Here is a 27290-nt window from a genome sequence, read left to right as displayed (position 1 = left end):
CACAAAGATGGAATGAAGGAGAAAGTCCAAGTGAAAGATGCTGTATGATTTCTTTCATGTGGAGGCCAAGAGAGGCAAAGTGATCCAATATTAAATGTCATAATAGTTGTAACTGTATACTGAATAATCCAGGCCTAAATATAGCAAACAAAGCTATATAGCCTTGGGAACAGTGAGTTAGAAGGGGCACAAGAGAGTTTCATGGGAACTGAGAACATTCTGTTTCTTGATCTAATTGTGGTCTCCAGATGTGCAATAATTTCTGCAATTTCACTGAGCTTTGCACGTATAACCTGCCGACATGGCTTTAATTAAAAAAAAATGTATTATCAAAAAAATATGGAAGGAGCTTGTGAAAGGCTGTTTCTGTGAATGTGTCTCATCTGCTGCCTGTGTCAGCAAAGGGGGGGAGCTGTAAGCCCAGATCATAACTCCAACAATGAAACATCAGAGTATAGTAACACTGCTGCATACAGTGAATCACTGATTTTGTCATAAAATTCAGCAGAGCAGTATCCTAAGTCTTCATGCTTTGTGTTGATTTTTGCTCCAATTGGCATCATGTCCATGGGGAAAATAATGTTTACACAGAGATATGACTTGTGACCAATCTTCTCTTAAAGACCAGGAAATATAATGAACAGTAGACATAGTCTTCATACAGAAACTTTGAGAAAGAAGTTACATACTGCTCAGTAGTGCAAAGTGGAGACCCCAATATGCTCAGGAGCTTTATTTCTTAAGAGGATTTTATTTATTTCATCTTATTCATTTACTTATTTGGCTACACCAGGTCTTAGTTAATGGTATGTAAACTCTTAGTTATGGCATGCAGCTCAGGGTTTGGACCTGGACCCACTGCATTGGGAGCACAGCCTTAACCTCTGGACCACAGGGAAGCTTATGCTTTAAGTTCCACCCACCTGGATTTCCTGGGGCTGATTTTGATGGCTGGAGACACTTAAGGGGCCAGGAGGGCCAATGGACACACCCTGCCAGCTCTGGGGGCATAGAGAACACATTTGCATGGCTAAATCCCTGAAGACAAGCTTCAGTTAAAGGCTGCTGTTGTCACGGAGATGCCTTTAAAGGGAATGACCAAGAAGCAACTATAGTCCTGTGCCTGAAGGTCAAATCTGTGAACCTCAACTCACATTCAATGTAGTATAGGAAGAAATTAAGGTAAAGAGAAGAAGCACCCAGGATTCCAACTATAGTCTGAGATGAGCACACCGTTCTTAATGCCAACTCCCTGGAGGCCATTCTGCCAGGTGTTTGATGTACATAACTGCATGGGGTAGGCACTGGCACTGATTTATTGCAAAGATAAGGAGATCCTAGGTACAGAGAGGTCAGGTGATCTGTGTAAATTCACAGGCTGATTACAGGCTGAGTGGTGGTATGAACCTGGTAGGCTGAGTACAAGACAGTGTCCTAAGCATTGTGATGCACCAACCAAACACATCAGCTGTTTTTCAATAATCCAGTGTGAAATTTAGTTTTGTTTTTATATCAAACAGTTTATTCTATCTGTTCAGTCCAGTCACTCAGTTGTGTCCAACTATTTGCAACCCCATGGATGGTACCACACCATGCTTCCCTGTCCATCACCAACTCCTGGAGCATGCTCAAACTCATGTCCATTGAGTCCGTGATGCCATCCAACCATCTCATCCTTTGTCATCCCCTTCTCCTCCTGCATTCAATCTTTCCCAGCTCAGGGTCTTTTGCAATGGGTCAGTTCTTCTCATCACGTGGCTAAAGTATTGGAGTTTATTCCATACCTTTTATATATGATAATTTTGTTGTAAATAATTTCCATATCTGCATAAGTATTTATTCTGTAGGTAAATAACATATTAAGAAGATTCCCTGGATTGGATATGGCAACCCACTCCAGTATTCTTGCCTGGGAAATCCTAAAAACAGAGGAACCTGGTGAGTCACGGTCCATGGGGGTCACAAACCGAGCCACTAACATGTATACACACAAACACACACAAACTTATAGGAAAGTGCTTCTTGTCCATATTGGATATGATGAATGCAAGATTTCCTCAATATAAGTTTTGCAACAGAAAGATGCATTCCTGTCATGCCAGGCACAAATTCACTATGGTATCTATCAAAAAAAGACTTGGACAATATTACTTTGTTTAAAATACTATGAACCATGAATTACTACTATACGATAAATGAGTATAGGATAGAAATGAAAGAATTATTTTTGCCTAAACCCTTAGGTATTTTAAAAATTGAGGTTAAGTGAAACTACAATATAACTTGATTTGTTAAGAATATTAACATACTAGGCACATGTAAAAGCATAAGCTGGAAAATATTGACTCTTGTGTTGCAAAGGTAGAAGCATAAAGAAATGAACGTGTGCTTGGAATTGGTGTTAGAATATGAGATTAGACAACATATGAAAAGATACATTTGGTCCTGACAACTATATTCCAAACCACCATCATAAAGCTGCCTTTTCCTTAAAAGCTGCTTCTCTGTCTTGAAGAGGGATAGCAATCTTGCCATCGTCATCAGACCTCAAATGTTTCAGATAAGACACAACTTCTATGTCCAATAAGCACGTTATACGCCTAGAGTTAGATATATATTTAAAAATCATTTCTGTTCTTCAAACATATTCATATTCATGCTTTCTGTAGAATATTAGAAAATAATTGCTTTTCTATTCTAGTCTTTATGGAAAGTATAAAGGCATGATAACACTTCTAATACAAATTTAAAATTAGTCTAGAATTTCTGAAAGGTAATGTTACAGCAGATTGAATTTAAAAATACAACCCTTAAGCTGCGTCAAGATGTTTTGGCACTTCCCAGTGTCCAGTGGCTAAGACTCAGTGCTCTCAATGCAGAGAGCCTGGGTTTGATACCTGGTCAGGAAAATAGATACCACATGCTGCAACTAAGAGTTCACATGCTGCAATAAGATAAATACTTTTAAAAATATTCCTCATTATTATCACTAGGATTGTTCCTTGAGTCCTCCACAGTAAGAGTTTCACAAAATAGTTTAGGAGCTGTCAAGTCAACGTTGCCTGATGCCAGGAAAGATTGAAGGCAGGAGGAGAAGGGGACAACAAAGGAAGAGATGGGGGGATGGCATCACTGACTCAATGGACATGAGTCTGAGCAAGCTCTGGGAGATAGTGGAGGAAAGGGAAGCCTGGCGGGCTGCAGTCCATGGGGTTGCAAAGAGTCAGACACAACTGAGCGACTGAACAACAACAAAGATTTTGATCTCGCTTTACCTAAACTCTCTCCCAAGGAATTGTTCTGCTTTCCTGACCTGCTTTGCCACTGGATCTGTCCCCACTCTACCCCCAGCCCACAGAAAGACCCCTTTTCCAAACACGAACACTTACTCAGACCTGCTTCTTTACAGACTCTGCCTCTTAGACTGAATTACAAAGTACTCGACTCCTTCTCACGAGAAGGATGCTGGGCTCAGGGTCAAGATCATGGCAGCCAGGACGTGAGTGGGAGGGAGGCAGTCAGACCCTGAGATATAGGTTTAGGAGCTGTGATCTCATCTTCCTTCAGAACTGCAATTATCACTTCACTTGAAGTGGCAATGACAGGGCCAGCTTGAGAAGCTAATGATCTTTCTGAAAAACTTTTTCTGAGTTGCTAATTACTCTCCTGTGAGTATCTCCAAAGAGACCACTGATTTGTTTGAGAGAAGCTCATGATTTTTCATGATGAAGGCTGTTTTGAAATGATTAGGACTGCTACACACCTCTGAAATATGTTGCCTTTGTAAACAGGTTGTTTGATCTTAGGGATTCCCCCACAACCACCCCTAACCCATTTAAGAAAGTCAATTGTGAGTCTTCCAGGCTTTGTTCTGGAAACAAACAAAAAACACCCAATTAAACTTGAAGAGAACATAAGAATTTTTTTTTATGTGTGTTCATTTATTCATTTACTTGGCTGTGCTGGGTCTTAGTTGGCATGCACACTATTAGTTTCAGCATGTGGGATCTAGTTCCCTAATCAGGGATCAAACTTGCACACCCCCTGCAATGGAGGCTTGGAGTCTTAGCCACCAGACCACTCGGGAAATCCTTGTATGGGACCTTCTTTCTTGTACTCAAAACAGCTATACCTCTTCTTCTCTTTCCTGCATCTCTGATCCTACACTGGACTGTACAGTTTTAGATCCCAGGTAAGGCTTAAGTTCACGTTAGAGGTAGAGTAATAGAAATGACAGTGAAGGAATATCTTTGGGTCTTGGTGGTGGCTTTTCAATGTTGGCTGGAGCACTCATCTGTCTTTGCAGCACTCTCATGGCCTTTCCTTTGGTACATGGAAGGCTTCTAGTCACTGACATATCCACCGTGGCTCCCTCTGGGCCTGGAGCCAAATCCTTGAGTTTACCTTTCTCCACCATTTACAGTTCACACCTCAGCTCCATTTTCTCCCCTGGAAATAGGCTAATGATTGCCTTCAGTTCAGTCACTCAGTCATGTCCGAGTCTTTGCAACCCATGGACTTCTGCACACCAGGCTTCCTTGTCCATTACCAACTTTCAGAGCTTGCTGAAACTCACGTCCATCAAGTAGGTGATGCCATCCAACCATCTCATCCTCTGTCATCCACTTCTCCTCCTGCCCTCAATCTTTCCCAACTTCAAGGTCTTTTCCAGTGAGTCAGTTCTTAGCATCAGGTGGCCAAAGTATTGGAGCTTAGCTTCATCATCAGTCCTTCTAATGAATATACAGGACTGATTTCCTTTAGGATGGACTGGTTGGATCTGCTTGCAGTCCAAGGGACTTTCAAGAGTCTTCTCCAACACAATTCAAAAGCATCAATTCTTTGGCACTCAGCTTTCTTAATGATCCAAGTCTCACATCCATACACGACTACTGGAAACACCATAGCTTTGAGTAGATCGACTTTTGGCAGCAAAGTAATGTTTCTGCTTTTTAATACACTGTCCTGGTTGGTTATAGCTTTACTTCCGAGGAGCAAGTGTCTTTTGATTTTATGGCTGCAGTCACCATCTGCAGTGATTTTAGAGCCCAAGAAAATAAAGTCTGTACTGTTTCCCCTTCTTCTTCTTCTTCTTTTTTACTTTACAATATTGTATTGATTTTGCCACACAGCAACATGAATCTGCCACGGTGTACACGTGTTCCACATCCTCAACCTCCCTTCCACCTCCCTCCCTGTACCATCCCTCTGGGTCATCCGAGTGCATCAGCTCCAAGCATCGTGTATCATGCATCAAATCTGGACTGGTGATTCATTTCATATATGATATTATACATGTTTCAATGCCATTCTCCCAAATCATCCCACCTTCTCCTTCTCCCACAGAGTCCAAAAGACTGTTCTATACATCTGTGTCTCTTTTGCTGTCTCGCATACAGGGTTATCATTACCATTTGCCATGAAGTGATGGGACTGGATGCCATGATCTTTGTTTTTTGAATGTTTAGGGCTTTTTTTGTTGTTGTTTGTTTGTTTGAGAGGAGGACAACACATTTAGTTTTATTTCAATCAAATCACAACACTTTCTTTTCCAACTGTTGCAAAGTGCATCTACAATTTTATATTACAGGTCCACTTTTAAAAGGTTTTCTGTGACATTACAGCAAGCCTTTGTTTCCCCCAAACAGAGGAATATTCCCAAATTCTTCCTCAAGTAAAAATAAAAAACTCCATTCCTGTAAATGGCAATACATGAAATTACAGTAAACCAGACACTTGAAAGGATAGCCAAGAAGTCTTCCAACAGTTTATTAGAAAGAATGTAGACATTAAAAAAAAATACTCACTGTCATGAACATAAATTGAGGTTTTCAGCCCAGGTACAAGCTGAATCAAAAAAAAAAAAACAGGAATAAAAAATCCAATAGTGTATTAACATTTTTTGCCACTCATTTGCCATACTGACAGTGTAAATACAAATTTGGCCTAAATGTACAGACTCTCAAGCAGCAATGTACAGCCTTTCTTCGTACTCCATGCTAAGAGATGTAAAAGTTTAAGGGTCAAACAATACCAAATGTCCAGGCTTCAAAACCATCTAAGTTAGGGCATTCACTAGTTTTAGCTAAGATACATCTGGAACACTGACAAGTGATCACTTACATACAATAATGTGAAGTAAATTTTTTGAAAAATAAAACTTTAGTGGAACAATCCTGAAGGATATGCCAGAGGAATAACATGTTACCAGTTTAAAGTATCAACCAATTCTTTCAGCCACTTTTGAGTCCATGTTCTAAAATCTAAAATTTAGTTACTTTCCCTAAACCAGAGAGTTTCCTATCATGTCAGTATCTAAGTTATGAGTAAAGGAGACTTAGGTGATATTTTTATTTATCACAACTGCTGTGTCAATTGCCTAGGGCCTCAACAGCATCATGGAAATCTGGGAAATGTTCATGCACAAGGTTATCGCCTTAGCTGACTTAAAACTGCCCCATACAATGGTACATATCAACCCTTAGTGAGACCTTAAAAAAAACAAACAGGTTGAAAAATGGGTTAAAGGTGCTCGCTTCGGCAGCACATATACTAAAATTGGAATGATACAGAGAAAATTAGCATGGCCCCTGCGCAAGGATGACACGAAAATTCGTGAAGCATTCCATATTTTTTATAGATACATGGAACAAAACAGAAAGCCCAGAGATAAACCCACACACCTATGGACACCTTATCTTTGACAAAGGAGGCAAGAATATACAATGGATTAAAGACAGTCTCTTTAACATGTGGTGCTGGGAAAACTGGTCAACCACCTGTAAAAGAATGAAACTAGAACACTTTCTAACACCATATACACAAATAAACTCAAAATGGATTAAAGAGCTAAATGTAAGATCAAAAACTATAAAACTCTTAGAGGAGAACATAGGCAAAACACTCTCCGACATAAATAACAGCAGGATCCTCCATGACCCATCTCCCAGAATACTGGAAATAAAAGCAAAAATAAACAAATGGGATCTAATTAAACTTAAAAGCTTCTGCACAACAAAGGAAACTATAAGCAAGGTGAAAAGACAGCCTTCAGAATGGGAGAAAATAATAGCAAATGAAGCAACTGACAAACAACTAATCTCAAAAATATACAAGCAACTCCTGCAGCTCAATTCCAGAAAAAAAAACGACCCAATCAAAAAATGGGCCAAAGAACTAAATAGAAATTTCTCCAAAGACATACGGATGGCTAACAAACACAGGAAAAGATGCTCAACATCACTCATTATCTGCTGCTGCTGCTGCTAAGTCGCTTCAGTCGTGCCTGACTCTGTGCGACCCCATCAATGGCAGCCCACCAGGCTCCCCCGTCCCTGGGATTCTCCAGGCAAGAACACTGGAGTGGGTTGCCATTTCCTTTGCCAATGCATGAAAGTGAAAAGTGAAAGTGAAGTCGCTCAGTCGTGTCCGACTCTTAGCGACCCCATGGACTGCAGCCCACCAGGCTCCTCCATCCATGGAATTTCCCAGGCAAGAGTACTGGAGTGGGGTGCCATTGCCTTCTCCATCACTCATTATCAGAGAAATGCAAATCAAGACCACAATGAGGTACCATTTCACACCAGTCAGAATGGCTGCGATCCAAAAGTCTACAAGCAATAAATGCTGGAGAGGGTGTGGAGAGAAGGGAACCCTCTAACACTGTTTGTGGGAATGCAAACTAGTACATCCACTATGGAGAACACTGTGGGGATTCCTTAAAAAACTGCAAATAGAACTGCCTTATGACCCAGCAATCCCACTGCTGGGCATACACACCGAGGAAACCAGAATTGAAAGAGACACATGTACCCCAATGTTCATCACAGTACTGTTTATAATAGCCAGGACATGGAAGCAACCTAGATGTCCATCAGCAGACAAATGGATAAGAAAGCTGTGGTACATATACACAGTGGAGTATTACTCAGCCATTAAAAAGAATACATTTGAGACGGTTCTAAAGAGGTGAATGAAACTGGAACCGATTATACAGAGTGAAGTAAGCCAGAAAGAAAAACACCAATACAGTATACTAACACATATATATGGAATTTAGAAAAATGGTAATGATAACCCTATATGCGAGACAGCAAAAGAGACACAGATGTAAAGAACAGACTTTTGGACTCTGTGGGAGAGGGAGAGGGTGGGATGATTTGGGAGAATGGCATTGAAACATGTATACTATCATGTAAGAAACGAATCGCTAGTCTAGGTTCAATGCAGGATACAGGATGCTTGGGGCTGGTGCACTGGGATGACCCAGAGAGATGATATGCGGAGGGTGGTGGGAGGGGGCTCAGGGTTGGGAACTCATGTACACCTGTGGTGGATTCATGTCAATGTATGTAAAGTAAAAAAAAAAAAAAAAAAAAACTAAAAATTTCAAAAAAAAAGAAAAATGGATTCAGTTCAGTTCAGTCACTCAGTCGTGTACAACTCTTTGCGACCCCATGAATCGCAGCACGCCAGCCCTCCCTGTCCATCACCATCTCCCGGAGTTCACTCAGACTCACGTCCATCATGCCATCCAGCCATCTCATCCTCGGTAGTCCCCTTTTCCTCCTGCCCTCAATCCCTCCCAGCATCAGAGTCTTTTCCAATGAGTCAACTCTTCACATGAGGTGGCCAAAGTACTGGAGTTTCAGCTTTAGCATCATTCCTTCCAAAGAAATCCCAGGGTTGATCTCCTTCAGAATGGACTGGTTGGATCTCCTTGCAGTCCAAGGGACTCTCAAGAGTCTTCTCCAACACCACAGTTCAAAAGCATCAATTCTTAGGCGCTCAGCCTTCTTCACAGTCCAACTCTCATATCCATACATGACCACAGGAAAAACCATAGCCTTGACTAGACGGACCTTAGTCGGCAAAGTAATGTCTCTGCTTTTGAATATACTATCTAGGTTGGTCATAACTTTTCTTCCAAGGAGTAAGTGTCTTTTAATTTCATGGCTGCAGTCACCATCTGCAGTGATTTTGGAGCCCCCCAAAATAAAGTCTGACACTGTTTACACTGTTTCCCCATCTATTTCCCATGAAGTGATGGGACTAGATGCCATGATCTTCATTTTCTGAATGTTGAGCTTTAAGCCAACTTTTTCGCTCTCCTCTTTCACTTTCATCAAGAGGCTTTTTAGTTTCTCTTCACTTTCTGCCATAAGGGTGGTGTCATCTGCATATCTGAGGTTATTGCTATTTCTCCTGGCAATCTTGATTCCAGCTTGTGTTTCTTCCAGTCCAGCGTTTCTCATGATGTACTCTGCATATAAGTTAAATAAAAATGGGTTAAAGGAGGCAAATACAGCATCTGCCTTTAGAGCTATCAACTCAGGAATTCTCTCAATTATGAAATCTTGCAGAGAAGTTGTTTTTCTTTCTCAAAATCCAGCGATGACAATATCCCTTACTCCAGATCTGGCATTTTTTCATCATCACTGTCTTGTAAATCATCATCTGCTCCATCTACTTCTGGTAAATCTACGTCCTCATCACCACCCATGTTGTTCATCATCTCAGAGAAACGATCAAAATTAGACATGTCTTCATCAGAATCATCTTCCCAGTCTTTCCAATTATTAAAGTCCACACTAACCCAATTAAGCTTTGCCCTTTCTTTCGTTAACCTTGGCCATGACTGGGCAGATTCTCCTTTTCATAAACAAGATAAAATCGATCTGTCCGTTCTTTTATGCTTGGAATCATTTGGATCAATACAGTGAAAAAGATCAATTTCATTTAAATGTTTAAAATTATCACTTCCTTCAGGACAACTGAATGTAAGTTTTGATTTTTCAAAATTTACATTCACATCTTTACTGTCTTCAACACAAAACTCAATGAAGACATAGTCCCTCGATCATACCACTTTGCAGAAGTAGGTTGCATCGTGAAACGGGGCAGGGGGACGGGCAAACAGGTGGGCGGGCCTCTCCAGCGGCAGCTCCTGGGCAGGCGACTCCTCTCCGGTGGCAACCCTGGCGTCTTCTCCCCAGTCACGGCCTCTTTTCGCTTTCCTCAAGCGACTGAGGCGGCGGTGGGCTCGACCTGGCTCCCCAGAATGCACCGCGCGGGGAGAGCGACTCCTCCAGTAGGAGAGAAGAGCAAAGTGTAGTAAAAGGGGCTCGAGGACAGAGAATGAATGTGCGTGCGTGCGAGCGAGGGGTGGTGAGGCAGGATGGCTGGTCCGCAGCAAAAATGCCCGGGCCTAGCCGCCGCGCATGCGCACTCTTTTTTTCTGTTTTTTGAATGTTTAGTTTTAAGCCAGCTTTCATTCTCCTATTTCACTTTCATCAAGAGGCTGTTCAGTTCCTCTTTGCTTTCTGCCATAAGGGTGGTGTCATCTGCGTATCTGAGGTATTTCTCCTGGCAATCTTGATTCCAGGTCGTGCTTCATCCAGCCCAGCATTTCGATGATGTACTCTGCATGTAAGTTAAATAAACAGGATGACTGCACACAGCCTTGACATACTCCCTTCCCAATTTGGAACCAGTCCATTTTTTCATGTCTGGTTCTATGTTGCTTCTTGACCTGCATACAGATTTCTTCAGAGGCAGGTAAAGTGTTCTGGTATTCCCATCTCTTGAGGAATTTCCCACAGTTTGTTGTGCTCCACGAAGTCAGTGGCTTATGCTCCTGAGTCCTGAGTTTCAGTGTCTCTACTGTGGATGAAGAAAGCTCTGGTATTAAAGGATTTGGAATTAGTCAGAGACAGACTGTGTCATACCTTTTTGCAAAGGAATTTCTACTCATTTCTTTACTGGGGGTAAATCACTGAAATATATGCCTGACCGTTTTGGAGGAGCTTGCCATTTTGGTGGCAGAAATGGATGATCCTGCTCACATTTTTATTGTCTGAACTGGGCAGGAAAATTATCCACTGGAATGGGAGATCCCAGTCCTGCATTCTCTCCTTAATGTTTTTCCTGATTTCGATATTCTAGGCTCATTGCTTCTTTCAGAGACGAAGCTTTGGGCTTTGGGATCTAGGGATCCAAGGACACCTGGCCGTCCCTTCTGCCCTCCACATGGCTTTAAGAATCCCTGGGAAGCTACCATATTTCTCCCAAGGACAGTTGGGGATGGGAAAATGAGTCAGTCACTAAAACTCCATACTAAGTAAAGTAAGTCAGACACAGAAAGACAAATATATGATATCACTCATATGTGGAATCTAATGAATTATTATTTTTTAGAATCTAATTTAAGAATGGTACAAATGAACTTATTTACAAAACAGAAAGAGACTCACAGACTTAGATAACAAAATGGTTGTCTAAGTAGAGGGGAAGATTGAGGGAAAGGGATAGTTAGAGAATTTGGGGTGGACATGTACACACTGCTATATTAAAAATGGATAACCAACAAGAACCTACTATTTAGCACTGGGAACTCTGCTCAATGTTATGTGGCAACATGGATGGGAGGGGAGTTTGAGGGAGAATGGATACACTTATATGTATGGTTGAGTCCCTTTGCTATCTCCTTAAAACTATCACAACATTGTTAATCAATGAGAGTTCAATATAGAATTAATTTTTTTAAAAAGGACTATGACATTCAGGTTACTAGGCATCAGAAAGAGGCAGAGCTCTTTATTCCTCTCCATTCTGCCCATGTAGGTTGTGTATTCACCAACGATGAAATTCCCACACTCATTACTTTGAAAGACATGTGACTTCCTTATATACTGTCCAGTGACCTTATGCTCATGAGTGAATGAACACCTGACAGTTGTGGAAAAATAACACCATGGACCTAGAGATTGTCATACTAAGTGAAGTAAGTCAGACAGAGAAAGACAAATATATGATATCACTCATATGTGGAATCTAATTTATTATTATTTTTGGAATCTAATTAAAGAATGATACAAATGAACTTATTTAGAAAACAGGAAGAGACTCAGATTTCAAAAACAAACTTATGGTTACCAAAGGGGAAACGTGGGAGGGAGAGATAAATTGGGAGTTTGGGATTAACAGATACACAGTACTATATATAAAATACATAACAAACAAGGACCTACTGTATAGCATAGGGAATTTTACTCAATATCCCATAATAAATTAATGGGAAAATAATCTGAAAATGAAAAAATACATGTATAACTGAATCACTTTGCTCTACACCTGAAACTATTACAATGTTGTAGATCAACTATACCCCAATACATATTTAGACATATAATTTACATTTTTCTGATAAGATTAGTGGATAGTGTATTGAGTTCCTCATCAATGATTGCAGTGACTGGATACAGCGAAGTCACAGCTCATGAGCAGAAAGGGGCCAATAAAGGGAAAACACACAGAAATCAGGCTGGCTGTATTCACCAACCACCAACTGGGATTACGAAAAAGAGCAAGAGTAACGTTAAAGATGCAGAATGTGGAAACACATGAAGGTGTTCGCCAAGAGTAGGATGCTTTGGGTGGCTCTGGGCTCAGTGGAGGATCTGGGAGACACACTAGCCTTGTGAATATACTGGACTCTCTGACTGTGTCTGTACAGGGTGAGAATCATAGAGCCACTGGCCCAGAAGATGAGCACAGAAAGTGAAACTTCAGGGAACACGACCAAAGCTGCATATACTGAGCCTGAGATTTTCTCAAGATCTGTGGCAACACAGTACCCTGAATCTCTTGTATTTCTCATGTTTGTGCTGTGCCTTTTGTCAGAAACATATAATGCATACAGAGGAAAAATGAGACGTACAAACAGGCACTGGATCCAGCAGAAGGAAATGGGAGGCAATGTACTTTGGGGCTTTGACTTTAAGATTCTTCCAACAGGAGTTCATGGGGCTGATCGTGATGGTCGGAAACACACTCAAGGGGCAGGTGGTGCCAATGGACATACTCCTGCCCACTCTCTCAACATACAAAATAAGTTTGCAGGCAAAATCACTGAAAATGTGTTTCTACCCCAAAGCTGTAGTTGTCTGAGGGGCTCCTTTAGAGAGAATGATCAAGGAGTTGACTATAGTCTGGTGTTTCAGAATCATAACCGTGGCTCTCATCCTGCATTGAGTGTGGTAAAGAAATAGGTAATGGTAAAGAAGGAAGAAATTGCCCAGTATTCCAATCATAATCTGTGATATGAATATTATTCCTAGGGCCAAATCTCTGGGGGTTATTTTTTTCATTCAATATTTTTAAATGAAAGTGTTCTCCTTCTTTTAAAGGGTCTGTATCTTTATTATTTATTTATTAGGCTGCACCAGATCTTTGATCTTCATTGTGGCATCTGGGATCTAGTTCCCTGATTAGGGATTGAACCCAGGCCCCCTGCATTGGGAGCGCTGAATCTTAGCTACTGGAACACCACAGATGTCCCCAGAATATTTTCCTTTAAATAGTGACAGTCATTCTTCTGAGTAAAATGTCTCATTGATGTTTTTTGACAGCAAGTGTAATGTTACTTTTGTGCTCCTATAGATTTGCCAAGGTTTCATGAGACAGGAAGAGATGGAGAGATAGCTGGTGTATTTCAAGGAAAAGTCAGGAATAAGGATGAAGCCGAGTTAACCTCGAGGAAGCAATGACAAGTGAGAGTAATTGGAAAGAGAGCTTATTACAACATTTCAAGAATTAGCTGAAATTTGCTAACCAGACTGGAGAAAGTAACACTTCAATCACTGCCCATATCATCAGACAAATCTATTCTGAATAGATTCCATTTCTAATTTTAAAAGTTATGCAATTTTTAGAAAAACAATTTCAAAATTTTAAATTAAAAATATATCTGAAATACCACAAAACATATAAACCATATGGCAAAATGACTTTAGCTTCTATTAAGACTGGCTCACATCAACACACACACACACACACACACACACACACACACACACACAAAGATTTGTCACCAGCACAAAGTAGAATACAACATGACCAAACCGTTTCAACAGAAACCTCAATAGTTATCCAATGGATAATACATATGTAAAAAATATTTAATGTCCTTAGGAATCAGGAAAAGGAAAATATAACCACTACCTACACATCAAACACCATCCAGAAGACTAGAATGGAAATGATAGAAATATAACGTTTTGACAAAGATGTGGGTCGACCAAGAATCTCAATCAGATATTAAAATTGGAACAAAATTTTGGAGACTAGATGTAATTTATGTTTCAACAATTCCTCTCCTATGTGTATCATCAAGACTAGCAGAATTTATATGCTAGCACTTACCCATTATTCATGTGTGTGTGCATGCTCAGTCACTTCAGTTGTGTCTGACTATTTGAGACCCTATGGACTGTAGCCTACCAGGGATTCTCCAGGCAAGAATATTGGAGTGGGTTGCCATGCCCTCTTCCAGGGGATCTTCCCAGTGCAGGAATCAAACCTGTTTCTTCTGAATTGCTGGCAGATATTTACCCACTGAGCCACCTGGGAAGCCCACACATTACTCATAATAGCCCTAAAATCAAAACTACCCAGTTGTCCGTGAACAGTAGAATAAATCAGTAGAATTAATCCTTTGATAATCACACAGCAATGCTAATGTATACTAATAATTAAATGCAATAATACGGAGTAGTCATGTGTGGATATGAAAGTTGGACCAGAAAGAAAGCTGAGTGCTGTAGAATAGATGCTTTCAAATTTTGGTGCTAGAGAAGTCTCTTGAGAGTCCCTTGGACTGAAAGGAGATCATATCAGTCAATTCTATAGGAAATCAACCCTGACTATTCATTGGAAAGACTGATGCTGAAGCTCCAATACTTTGACTACCTGATGTGAAGAGATGACTCACTGGAAAAGACCCTGATGCTGGGAAAAACTGAGGGCAGGAGGAGAAGGGGGAACAGGATGAGATGGTTAGGTAGCGTCGCCAACTCAATGAACATGAGCTTGAGCAAACTCCAGGAGATAGGGAAGTGCAGGGAAGCCTACAGTGCTACAGTTCACGGGATTGTAAACAGTTGGACACAAGTTAATGACTAGAACAATGACATACAAATAGATTCCCCAAAATCATATGCAACTGGGAGAAAAGGCCGATATGAAGGTTTTCAGACCCTATGATTCCATTTAAGTATGAAGCAGGTAAAAGTGATCTAATCTCTTAAATGTTAGAATAGTTGTAAAGCTCTTACCAAAAATTCTGACCTACAAATAGATTCAAGAAAACTATAGTCTTGGGAATAGAGACTTGGAGTATAGAGGGTTTCTAGGTGACCCACAACATTCGGTTTCATTCATATACATATATATACACACATACACACACACACACACACACACACACATATATATATATATATAATTTTCTTTATTGACTTTTGGCTGTGTTGGGTCTTCACTGTTGCATGGGCATTTCTCTAGTTGCAGAGAGCAGGGTCTACTCTCTAGTTGCAGTGCTCAGGTTTCTCATTGCAGTGGCTTCTCTTGTTGTGGAGCTCAAGCTCTAGGGTGTTCAGGCTTCATTCACTGCAGCACGTGAGCTCAGTATTGGCAGCCTGACTCCTTACCACTGAGCCAGCAGGGAAGCTCAACAGTCTGTTTTTTTTTTTTTTATCCACTCATTGCCTAAAGAGATGTGGTCATTCCCGAGACTCCACTAGGCTGTGTACTTATAACCTGTGCATATGTTTTTAACTTAAAATAAAATCTATTACAAAAAATAGATTTTAAAGAAACTGGGGAAAAGCTATTTCTTTGAATGTTGGATCTGCTGATTGTGTCTGTAGAGGATAAGCCTGAGAGAGCCACAAGTCCTGATCATGAGCCCAACAACGAACATCAGACAATAACAACATGGCTGCATATAATGAGTCACTGATTTTATAATTCAGAAGAGTGGTATCCCAGATCTTTGCTCTTTTTGTTCATCTATTGCTTCATTCGGCAAGTCTATGCACTGGGAATTGATATACACCAGCTTATACCTGGTAGGCTACAGTCCATAGTGTCGCTAAGAGTTGGAGATGACTGAGCAACTTCGCTTTCACTTTTCACTTTCATGCATTGGAGAAGGAAGTGGCAACCCACTCCAGTGTTCTTGCCTGGAGAATCCCAGGCATAGGGGAGCCTGGTGGGCTGCTGTCTATGGGGTTGCACAGAGTCGGACACGACTGAAGCGACTTAGCAGCAGCAGCAGCAGCTTATACAAGGTCCATCAGAGGAATAAGAAACCTCCACTCCTTTGGAGCTTTTCCTTTCTACCCAACTCTAGTTCCTGGGGAGGATCGTGATGGCTAGAGACACATAAGAGGCAGGAGGTGCCCATGGACATACCCTGCCATGTCTGTGAGGATAGAAAATTGGATATGTCACTGAAGACATGCTTTAACTAACAACTACCAATGTCATGGGGATGCTTTAAAGAGAATGGCCAAGAAGCGACTGTATATGCGTGCTTGAGGATCAAATGTGCGGATCTCAACCTTTAGGAAGAGATAATGGTAAAGGAAGAAAATGCTAGGATTCCTCCTGTAGTCTGAAATGAGCAGACCCTTCTTTACAAAGCCCCTGAGGCCATTCTGCCAGTTGTTGGTGACTGGTGTTTTGTCTTCAGAATGAGAGGATCCTGTTTTGGAACATGTGCTGTGGGCTACAGTCTTCAGATCAATGGAAATCCCATGTTTGCCTTGACAAATATTTACTTGAGAGGTTCATGGTCTCAAGTAAATATTAAGAGGCTTCACAGAGTTGAATATGTAACCTTTAAATAGCGCTTATGATGGATGCATTACTATCGTACTACATCACATGAAGTGTTTTCTTTGATTTTTGTACCTGCCAGAGGTACATTATTTTCCTGAGGGCATTATTTTCAGCATTAACCATTGACTATATCTTAACATTCATAATTAAAAAGTAATCTTTTCCTTAAATGTTACTTCTCTAACTTGAGTAGGGAAAGCATCTCTCCACAGTTGTTAGACCTCGAATGTTTTCAAAGGAGATAATCACTGTATCTAGTAAGTGTATTATATTCCTAGAGCTTGATTAAAAAAATTTTTTTTATCCAGAAACAAACTCATATTCTCAATGTATGCAGAGGATTAGAAAATTGTTACTGTACTATCCTGGCTTCCCTGGTGGCTCAGCAGTAAATAATCCGCCTGCAATGAGAGAGACGTGGGTTCAATGCCTGGGTTGGGAAGATCCTCTGAGGAGGAAATGGCAACTCACTCCAGTATTCTTGCCTGGAAAATTCCATGGACAGAGGAATCTGGTGGGCTATAGTCCACGGGGCCACCAAGAGTTGGACACAACTGAGCCTGCAAGCATGCATGCAAGGTAACATCAAAATGATTTCAAAACAAAAAGCCTTAAGACCTTAAAAAAATGATTCTTCATCCTCACTGTGATGATTCAACATTGATCACCCACAGTGAAGATTTCATTCAACGACACCAGGAGGCATGAGGCAGGGTTTAGAATCCTCACATCTCTTTACAAGCTCAGCTCATACCTACAGTCTTATTCTGCTTCCCTGTCTAGCTTTGCCACTGAATCTGTTCTTACACCCCAAATCCCTTTTCCAGACATGAACACTTACAGACTTCTTTCCATAAACTCTGTCTCTTGGGCTGAAATAGAAAATACTCGCCTGACTCCTTTCCACTGCCAGGATGGTGGGCTCAGGGTGAAGGTCATGACAGCCAGGATGTGAGTGGGAGGGAGGCGGTCAGACCCTGAGATATAGGTTTATGTTCTGTGACCTCATCTTCCCTCAGAATGCAGTTATCATGTCATTTGAAGTGGTAATAACAGGACATGCTTGAGGCGCTAATGATCTTTCTGAAAAACTGTTTTTGAGTTGCTAATTACCAAAACCAATTATGACTTTCTGGTGAGTATCTCCAAAGAGACCAGTGATGTGTTTGGGAAGAGGCTTGTAATTTTTCATGATCCCTGATGGCACAGAAGGTCACCTGTTGAAGGAGGAGTCATGCTGATGTCTGAGTGATTAGTAGTGAGTTATGTGTGTCTCAGGATTGCCTGATTCCCTGAGAAGCTCTTCCACTAAAAATCTGGTTCATCCTTCATCTTTGGACTTCTAAGCTGCACTACTACAAGAAGAATATCTGGGATAGGAATAAAAGGAAGAACATGCATGATGTTACTTTATCATTTGTATAATTAAAAACAGGTTAATTTGAGACTTCCCCGGTGGTACAGTGAATAAGGATCTGCCTGCCAGTGCAGGGGGATATAGGTTCAAGCCCTAGTCCGGGAAGATCCTACTTGGTGTAGGGCAACTAAGCTGGGGCGCCACAACTATGAGACTGTGCTCTGGAGCCTGGGAGCTGCAACCAGAGAAGCCACCACGATAAGAAGGCCATGAAGTGCAACGAAGACCCAGCGCAACAACCAAATTAAATAATTTAATTTGGAAATGGAAATACGGAAAAGTTTCTAAGAAATGGTACTTTACAGATATGGTACTTTTCTGTTGAAGTTGGTCATATGCAACCCATATAATCTACTTTTCATGATTTTGTTTTAAAACCACTTCTTAAAAATCAGCAGTTCAAAGGGAAATGCCAGTAAGGCATTTTCCTTACTGGTACTGGGTCTGAAGAAGTGAACGTTAATTTAAAGATGTTTTATTATAATGCCCTCAAGCACAAAACAAGACCGGGAGCTGACTGTGGCTCAGAAAATGAACTCCTTATTGCCAAACTGGACTTTAGCTGAATAAAGTAGGGAAAACCACTAGACCATTCAGGTATGACCTAAGTGAAATCCCAAATGATTATGCAGTGGAAGTGACAAATAGATTCAAGGGATTAGATCTGATAGATAGAGTGCCTGAAGAACTATGGACAGAGGTTCGTGACATTGTACAGAAGCCAATGTTCAAGACCATCCCCAAGAAAAAGAAATGGAAAAAGACAAAATGGTTGTCTGAGGAAGCCTTACAAATAGCTGAGAAAAGAAGAGAAGTGAACAGCAAAGAGAAAAGGAAAGATATACCCATTTGAATGCAGAGTTCCAAAAAATAGCAAGGAGCAATAAGAAAGCTTTCCTCAGTGATCAGTGCAAAGAAATAGAGCAAAACAGTAGAATTGAGGAAAACAGTAGAATTGGAAAGACTAGAGATCTTTTCAAGAAAATTAGAGATACCAAGGGAATATCTGGACACAACTGAACGACTGAACTGAAGGGAACATCTTATGCAAAGATGGGCACAATAAAGGACAAAAATGGTATGGATCTAACAGAAGCAAGAGATATTAAGAAGAGGTGGCAAGAATACACAGAAGAACTATACAAAAAAGATCTTCATGACCCAGATAACCACAATGGTGTGATCACTCACTTAGAGCCAGACATTCTGGAATGTGAAGTCAAGTGGGAATTAGGAACCATGACTACAAACAAAGCTAGTGGAGGTGATGGAATTCCAGTTGAGCTATTTCAAATCCTAAAAGAATGCTGTGAAAGTGCTACATTCAATATGCCAGCAAATTTGGAAGACAGCAATGGGCACAGAACTGGAAAAGATCAGTTTTAATTCCAATCCCAAAGAAAGGCAATGCTAAAGAATGCTCAAAGTACTGCACAATTGCACTCATCTCACATGCTAGCAGAGTAATGTTCAAAACTTTTCAAACCAGGCTTCAACATGATGTGAACTGTGAATTTCCAGATCTTCAAGCTGCATTTAGAAAAGGCAAAGGAACCAGAGATCAAACTGTCAACATCAATTGGATCATCAAAAAAGCAACAGAGTTCCAGAAAAACATCTACTTCTGTTTTATTGACTACACCAAAGCCTTCCACTGTGGGAATCAACAAACTGTGGGAAATCCTTGAAGAGATGGCAGTACCAGACCTCCTGACTGGCCTCCTGCAAAATCTGAATGCAGGTTAAGAAGCAATAGTTAGAACTGGACATGGAACAACAGACTGGTTCCAAATCAGGAAAGGAGCATTTCAAGGGTGTGTATTGTCACCCTGCTTATTTAACTTATATGCAGAATATATCATGTGACATGCCAGGCTGGATGAAGCATGAGCTGGAATCAAGATCTCCGGGAGAAAAATCAATAACCTCAGATATGCCAATGACACCACCTTTAAAGCAGAAAGTGAAGAAGAACTACAGAGCCTCTTAATGAAAGTGAAAGAGGAGAGTGAAAAAGTTGGCTTAACACTCAATGTTCAAAAAATGAAGATTGTGGCATCCGGTCCCATCACTTCATGGCAAATAGATGGGGAAACAGTGGAAACAGTGACAGACTATATCCTTGGGCTTCAAAATCACTGCAGATGGTGACTGCAGCCATGAAATTAAAAGATTCTTGCTCCTTGGAAGAAACTTAGACAGCATATTAAAAAGCAGAGACATTACTTTGCTGACAGAGGTCCATCTAGTCAAAGCTATGGTTTTCCAGTAGTCATGTATAGATGGGAGAGTTGGACTATAAAGAGAGCTGAGCATGGAAGAATTGATGCTTTTGAACTGTGGTGATGGAGAAGACTCTTGAGAGTCCCTTGGACTGTAAGGAGATCCAACCAGTCCTTCCTAAAGGAAATCAGTCATAATATTCATTGGAAGGACTGATGCTGAAGCTGAAACTTGAATACTTTGGCCACCTGTTGTAAAGAACTGACTCATTTGAAAAGACCCTGATTCTGGGAAAGATTGAAGGCAGGAAGAGAAGGGGACAACAGAGAATGAGATGGTTGGATGGCATCTCCAACTCGATGGATATGAGTTTGAGCAAGCTTCGGGAGTTGGTGATAGACAGGGAAGCCTGGCCTGCTTCTGTGGGGTCACAAAGAGTTAGACATGACTGCGTGACAGAGCTGACTGACTGATGTTAACAATGACATTAAGTGCAAATAGGGATATACCACAGAAAACAGAGCATTTTGAAAAGCATCCTTTATAAAAAAAGCACAAGGATCAGGTGGTATAACAGATTGTTTTTACGATTCTTTTAAACTCAGACAAGCCAGTGCTGCTTTCTCAACTCAACAGCATTGGATTGTTACCAGAGGTCTTTACACTTGTGCTGAAATTTCATTAAGGAGCACTCATTGGTTACGAGATTGATGAAGACACTTAAAGTAAGAAACTCCATCACTGCTTCGGATTTTCCAACAGACACACCCACAGTCTGAACAAGGTCTACTCAATAGTTCCCACGTGTGTTTTTGGTCCCGCTGGGAAGTTAAAGGAAACACAGTTCACACAAAAGCACATCCACTTCTGACTCCAACTGCAAGTGTGGGCTTTCCCAAACCCATGCCCATTTCGGTAATACTCTTGAAGGACTCAGAACTAACTGGCGCTCTTCTCCTCACAGTTATGGTTTATTATAGATTAGCACCAGACAAGGAAGAGACGCAAGGGGTACAGCAGCCGAGGACAAGGCCAGACCGCTCATTGTTCTCTGCAGACGTCATCTCCTGGTCTCTGGCCACAGCTCTCAGCAAAATGCACGTCTTTGTCTGAGCATCTGTATTTAGTACATTTACTATAAGCTTCGCAAGACAGATGGCAATAGTATCTCTGAATGTGCTAACATTTGAAGAGCCAGTATGAGGTAAATAGAGATTTAATGAGATTTTAAGGAGACAGTGACTCCATCCTACAAAGCTATTACATACATTTTCACAGATTTTTACTAATTCAAGTTTTCTTTCCCCCTTGCTCATTCTTCACCACCACATGACCCTCTGCTTCCAAGTCAGTGAATGCAATCATATCTGGCCACATATACTCCAAATACAAACATACACATACATAGTCTGACACGCACGTGTTTGCCCTCAAATATATACTTAACCACCCCATACTCCACACTCATCCCACACTCACAAAAGCTCATGACACGTGGAACCACACTCACATTATTGCACACTCTTCACTCACACAGCAACATAAAAGACACAATCCCACTCACTTTCAAAGAATCATTTATTCAGTCATCAAGAGGATTATTACGTCCACCATGTGTTTGTATAAGGTAAGGCTCCATCTTTTCTGGGGAGTGAAGGCCAGAAAAAGGGCAGAAACATATGCATTTTACCCTCTGTCCATCCTGTCAAAGGACTCAAGGATAATATATTAGACATGCATCTTTTAAAAATTTCTGAGAGCTTTGCCTCTTGAGGTGGGGAGTATGGTACAAACTCTGGAATGCCTGTGGGTATGACTGGGAGTGGGTGTAATGGAGAGAGAAAAGCAAGAGGACATGGGGGGCAGGTGAGAGGGTAAGGTGAGGGCAAGAGATTCTGGGGTGCAGAGTACAGGAGGAAAGGGGGTGCAGGAGTAAACAGCACATGGATTTGAAGGCTGCAGCAGGTTTCAAGTCCACTGCGTGATTTAAGGGAACTCAGAGGTTAAGCTAAAACGTTAAGCTAAAACGTTAAGGGCACATCACATATTTGCACTGTGGGGAATAAGAGTTACAGGAGGGATGGGAACATAAAAGAGATTCCACTAAAGACATAGCTTATATTCGGTGGTGTGTTCATTTTTACAATTCTAATCCCCCAAACCATGAATCTGGTATATCTTTCCACCTGTTTGTGTTGTAATTTCTTTCCTCAGTGTCTTACAGGTTTCCAAGCACATGTCTTTTACTTCCTTTTTTACTTTCTGAGGAAATGGATGCTTTTACTATATTTTTAAAGCATTTTACTAGCTTTGAACATGGTTGATTTACCACCTTTACCAATGGGATTTTTCCTTTTGTAATGTTCATGCTTCTAGTGTGGCCTTTTTTTCTGCTTAGAGAAGTCCTTCTAACATTTCTTTTACAGCTGGTTTCATAGTGCTGAATTCTTAACTTTTGCTTGTCTATAAAACTTTTTACCTCTCCATCAAACCTAAACAAAAGCCTTGCTAAGTACTCTTGGTTACAGATATTGGTTGGGTCAAAAAGTTCATTTGGGTTTTTCCATAAGATCCTACAGAAAAACTCAAATGAACTTCTTGGCCAATCCACTATTTTCCTTTCATCTTTTAAGTAATACTGTTCCACACCCATTGACCTGCAGAGTTTTTGCTGAAAAGTCAATTGATAGCCTTACAGGTGTTCCTTGTAGGTAACTTGTTCCTTTTCTCTTGCTGTTTTTTATATTCTTTATTTTTAAAGAGTTACTTTATAGTACAGGGAAATATATTCAGTATCTTGTAATAACCTAAAGTGGCATATAATCTGAAGAAAACACCCAAGTCACTTTGCTGTACACTGAGGCTAACACACTATTGTAAATCAACTATACCTCTAAAAACAGAGAGAAAGAGAGAGGAGGCTCTACTTCCCACAGCCTTCTGGCTCTCCTGAAAGAAAGCCCTGCTGGATTTTAAAGCTAAATGTTCTGGGTGCTCATCTTCTCCGTGTTAGAGCTCCATGTAGGGCTCAGAACCCTCACCCCTTGAGGAGAATCTCTGTACTTGTATTATTCTCCTGTATGTAGGTCACGCACCCAGCACTACATTTCTTGACTATACAGAGATTCCAACCCTCCTACCTGTCTTGCTGTGGATCCTTCTACATTTCTTGAGTTGTAGCAGACCTTTTCTGGTAGCTTCCAGTTTTCCTCATCAATATTTGCTCTGTATAGAGTTGTAACTTTGGTGTGTCCATGAGAAGTGAAGAGCTCACAGTTTTCTTGCTCCACCATTTTGGAGCAGTCACCTGGGGTATGCTTGGTATAGCAGCCCCCCGCCCCCCCCCCCCCGACTAAAACAGATTTTTCTGGTTAAGGAAGGTGGGTTGATTATACTCATCTGAACTTTAGAAGTCAAATAGAGATAACTGAAAGATAAGAGATTGAAAACAGGAGGGGGACTCAACTTATGGAGAGAATTCAAACGTAAGTCTATTAAAGGAAACAAATTCTACCAACAACATGAATCAGACTGGAAGCAATTCTTATTTAGGTTCCACTTCAAAAATCTCTTTGGACACTGAAAGTGAAGGAATGAATGAATTGGCAACTGTACACTGTGGAAATACACACAATTCACATATATCACATAATAGTAGGGGATTTTCTTATTTCTTATCCAAGCAAAGTAGAGCCTGTGTACACTGGAGTCACAGCTCATGAGCAGAAAGGAACTGGCAGTAGGGAAGCATGCTGCTATGATTAGTCTTGTTCACAAGGAAACAGTTCAGATGATCAAAAAGAGACACAACAAGTTGAAAAATGGAGGAAAGAGTATAAAAATAGACAAAAGTGCTTACCAGGAGAAGGATGGTTTTGGTAGCTCTGGACTCAGGGAAGGTCCTGGGGAAGGTGTTGGTCCCCCGAATGCACTGGATTCACTGCTTATGTCTGTACAGGATGAGAACCATGGAGCCGCCAGCCCAGAGCGTGAGCCCCGAACATCAAACATCAGGAAATAACAGCAACACTGCAGACAATGCCTCTCTGAGGGTTCTGTCATGATGAACAGCAGAATAGTAGCCAAAATCTCTTTCCTCTGTGATGTTTTTGTCACTCCATTTGCCAGTTATATGGAAAGGAAAAATGACATTTACCAGCATTTGCAGGATCCAACACAGGAAAAGAGAGAGAACCACATACTTGGGAGCTATTACTTTCAGCACTGCCCACCTGGAGCTCCAGGAACTGATTGTGATCACCTGAAAGACACTCAAGAGGCAGATGCTACTGATGGACACTCCCCTCCCCACTCTGCAAAAGAAGAGAAGTTTGCAGCCAAAATCACTGCGCATATGCTTCCATCCAAACACTGCCATTGTCTGGGGGACCCCTTTACAGAGGAGGATCAAGGAGGTGGCCACAGTCAGGTGCTGAAGAATCAAATCTGTGAACTTTAACCTGGAGCCAGTGAAGTGAAGGATGATATGATGGCAAAGGAGTGAGAAATTCCCCAGGATTCCAGCTACCGTCTGAGTTAAGATGATTATGCCTATTGCCAACTTGCTGCTGCTCATTCTCTCAGTTCACAGACAGATACTTGTCTTGTGAGTTAGAATATCCTGCCTGGGAACATGAGGTGTGGGTTACATACACAGTGTCAGCTGGTATCTCATATTCTCCACTTAACATTAGTTCCCACTTGGAAACTAGCAGTTTATAAACAGTTGCATGTATGATATTTAAAGAGCTGCTGCTGCTAAGGCGCTTCAGTCGTGTCCGACTCTGTGCAACCCCATAGACGGCAGCCCACCAGTCTCCCCCATCCCTGGGATTCTCCAGGCCAAGAACACTGGAGTGGGTTGCCATTTTCTTCTCCAATTTAAAGAGCACTAATACATAAAAGTAATCACTGCAGGCTCTACACGTGATCAGTTCTTCATTCTTCAAAATCTATGAGCCAGACACTTATTTGACCTTAATGATACAGAGAAGGGTAAGATAACCACAAAGCGGTTGAGTGTTTGTCAAAATCTACTGTTAGGACAGAGTGAGGACTTGAAACCCACTGGACTGGTTAAAAAAAGTGCTTCGATCCCCTATTTCTGCCAAAAGTTAATTACCTGTGCTCATATAAATCCAGATTTATATTTAGCTTTTTTTCACAACTTGTTCTTTGATTTTAGACTGGTACTATTTTATAATTTCCATTATAAGAAGATTCCAGTTTTGTAAAGTTTTATTCTGAAGGGCACTATGTAGTGTGACTGAGGCTTTAGCTGTCTTAGTATATGTACATGCACTGCTGCCGTGAGAATCTGGCAGAAACCTGCCCAAGACAAGGTAATGTCATGAAAATGAGAATGGCTCAGAATTAAGATGCCAGCAGGAAGATCCTTTGCTTTTATTTCAGAAAAGCAGTGATAATACCGTGTATCCCAGAAATTGTTAAATAGTCACATGTAATGCCATAAACTGTGGGACATAAAATACTCATGCATGATTAATTAGTGTAAGGAGTTACTAAATTATTATTTTCAGGTGATACAATTATCTATTTGTAATAGAAAATATGACAATGAATTAGGATTTGCAAATGATATTAACATACCAGAGATATATACAAATCAAAACCTGCAAGGCATGTATTTTTATGCATTTTATAAATGAAAACACCACATATTTAGATTGATATTAAGATACTTTTTAAATGGGCAGAAACGATATGATATACGACTGAGAGTTGCTCCCTGAAACTCAGCATTATTATGTGAACTTTCCTTAACATTTCATGATATTGAGTGAAGACAGCCTCACCGTAATCAGTGGACTCAGGATGTTTTCATTGAGGACACAATTACTGTCTCCATTAACATCCAGAGTCAGAGAAAACATTTTCCTTCAAACTGTTTCCATTTGGATACACTTTCTGCACAGGATAACATTTTTTGCAGACTCGTCATACTTTTTATTGCTATACCTCTCCTCACCCTGAGTGAGGAGAGTCTATGTTTCCCCTACGGTAGATTCAAGAGGGAATTTATTTTACATCTACAGTTTTAAGCACCTTAAACAATCAGGTTTCATTTTTCACTTGGACCAAGCCACAACAGTCACTGTCAGTGAGGATTCAGTTAAACTGCCTGAGATGGTTTAGGATTAGGACCCCATCTCTCTTTATCAGTTCAGCTCATACTTCACAATATTCCCATGTTCCCACCTGGAGTTGGCACTGAATCCAGTTACTACACAGAAGACTGTGCCTTTCTGATATAATCGCTTACTCAGCATCCTGATCTGCCTTTCTTGTACGGACTCTGCCTCTCAGACTGAAATAGAACATTGTTACCTGGCACCTTCCTGCTCCCAGGAGAGTGGGCTCCCTGATGGTCATTATACCCAGTATGTGTGTAGGAGGGGGGCAGCCAGACCCTGATATATAGGTTTGTGATGCTGTGTCTTCCCTTCTCCTCCCATCAGAGCTGCAATTATCATTTCACCTGCAGCAGCAATGGGAGTGCAGGCCTGGGATCTGAGAACATTTCTGGAAACTTTTCTCTCAGCTGTTAATTACTGGAAACAATTACAAGTTTCTAGTTAGCACCTTTAGGAGACTAAAGGAATGTTTCCAAAAGCCTTCTTATTTTCCCTGACCACTAATGGCAGACAGGGTCTTGCATGGAAGAGTATAAGAAATACTGAAATACACAGATGATTGAGGTAACTACTTGGGTCTCTCTGGACTCTTCACTTCCATGAGATGTTTCTCAACAGTCCACTAATCTGAACCATCAATTAAAGTGTAGGTGGAGAAATGGAATGAGTCCAATCACCTGGGAGGTAAATTCAAAGAGATAAAAGGGAAAGGAGGAACATGGGAGAACTCATTATATGAATCATTAGCACAAATAAAATCAATTGATTTAGACTCATTTTCACAATTTCATGGCAGTTATGAAGGAAATCTT

The 27290-nt window shown here is 40.9% G+C and overlaps 1 non-coding gene and 3 pseudogenes across 1 annotated transcript; 1 reads left to right on the top strand and 3 right to left on the bottom strand.

The window, feature by feature from the left end:
• The first annotated feature begins 6528 nt into the window (after positions 1 to 6528).
• LOC138097268 (U6 spliceosomal RNA) lies at positions 6529 to 6635 on the top strand. The gene has a single exon (XR_011146468.1). It is a non-coding gene; the product is annotated as a U6 spliceosomal RNA (small nuclear RNA).
• A 2666-nt stretch (positions 6636 to 9301) lies between these two features.
• LOC138096675 (prostaglandin E synthase 3-like) lies at positions 9302 to 9888 on the bottom strand (annotated as a pseudogene).
• Positions 9889 to 12237: 2349 nt separating this feature from the next.
• LOC138096896 (vomeronasal type-1 receptor 4-like) lies at positions 12238 to 13148 on the bottom strand (annotated as a pseudogene).
• A 9178-nt stretch (positions 13149 to 22326) lies between these two features.
• Positions 22327 to 24942, bottom strand: LOC138096895 (vomeronasal type-1 receptor 4-like; annotated as a pseudogene).
• Positions 24943 to 27290: the final 2348 nt, after the last annotated feature.

Source organism: Capricornis sumatraensis, chromosome 20 (assembly GCF_032405125.1).
Source record: "Capricornis sumatraensis isolate serow.1 chromosome 20, serow.2, whole genome shotgun sequence".
In the NCBI taxonomy this organism is placed as follows: domain Eukaryota; kingdom Metazoa; phylum Chordata; class Mammalia; order Artiodactyla; family Bovidae; genus Capricornis; species Capricornis sumatraensis.
The sequence above is the reverse complement of the archived record's forward strand: the minus strand, read 5'-3'. Positions and strand labels throughout refer to the sequence as shown.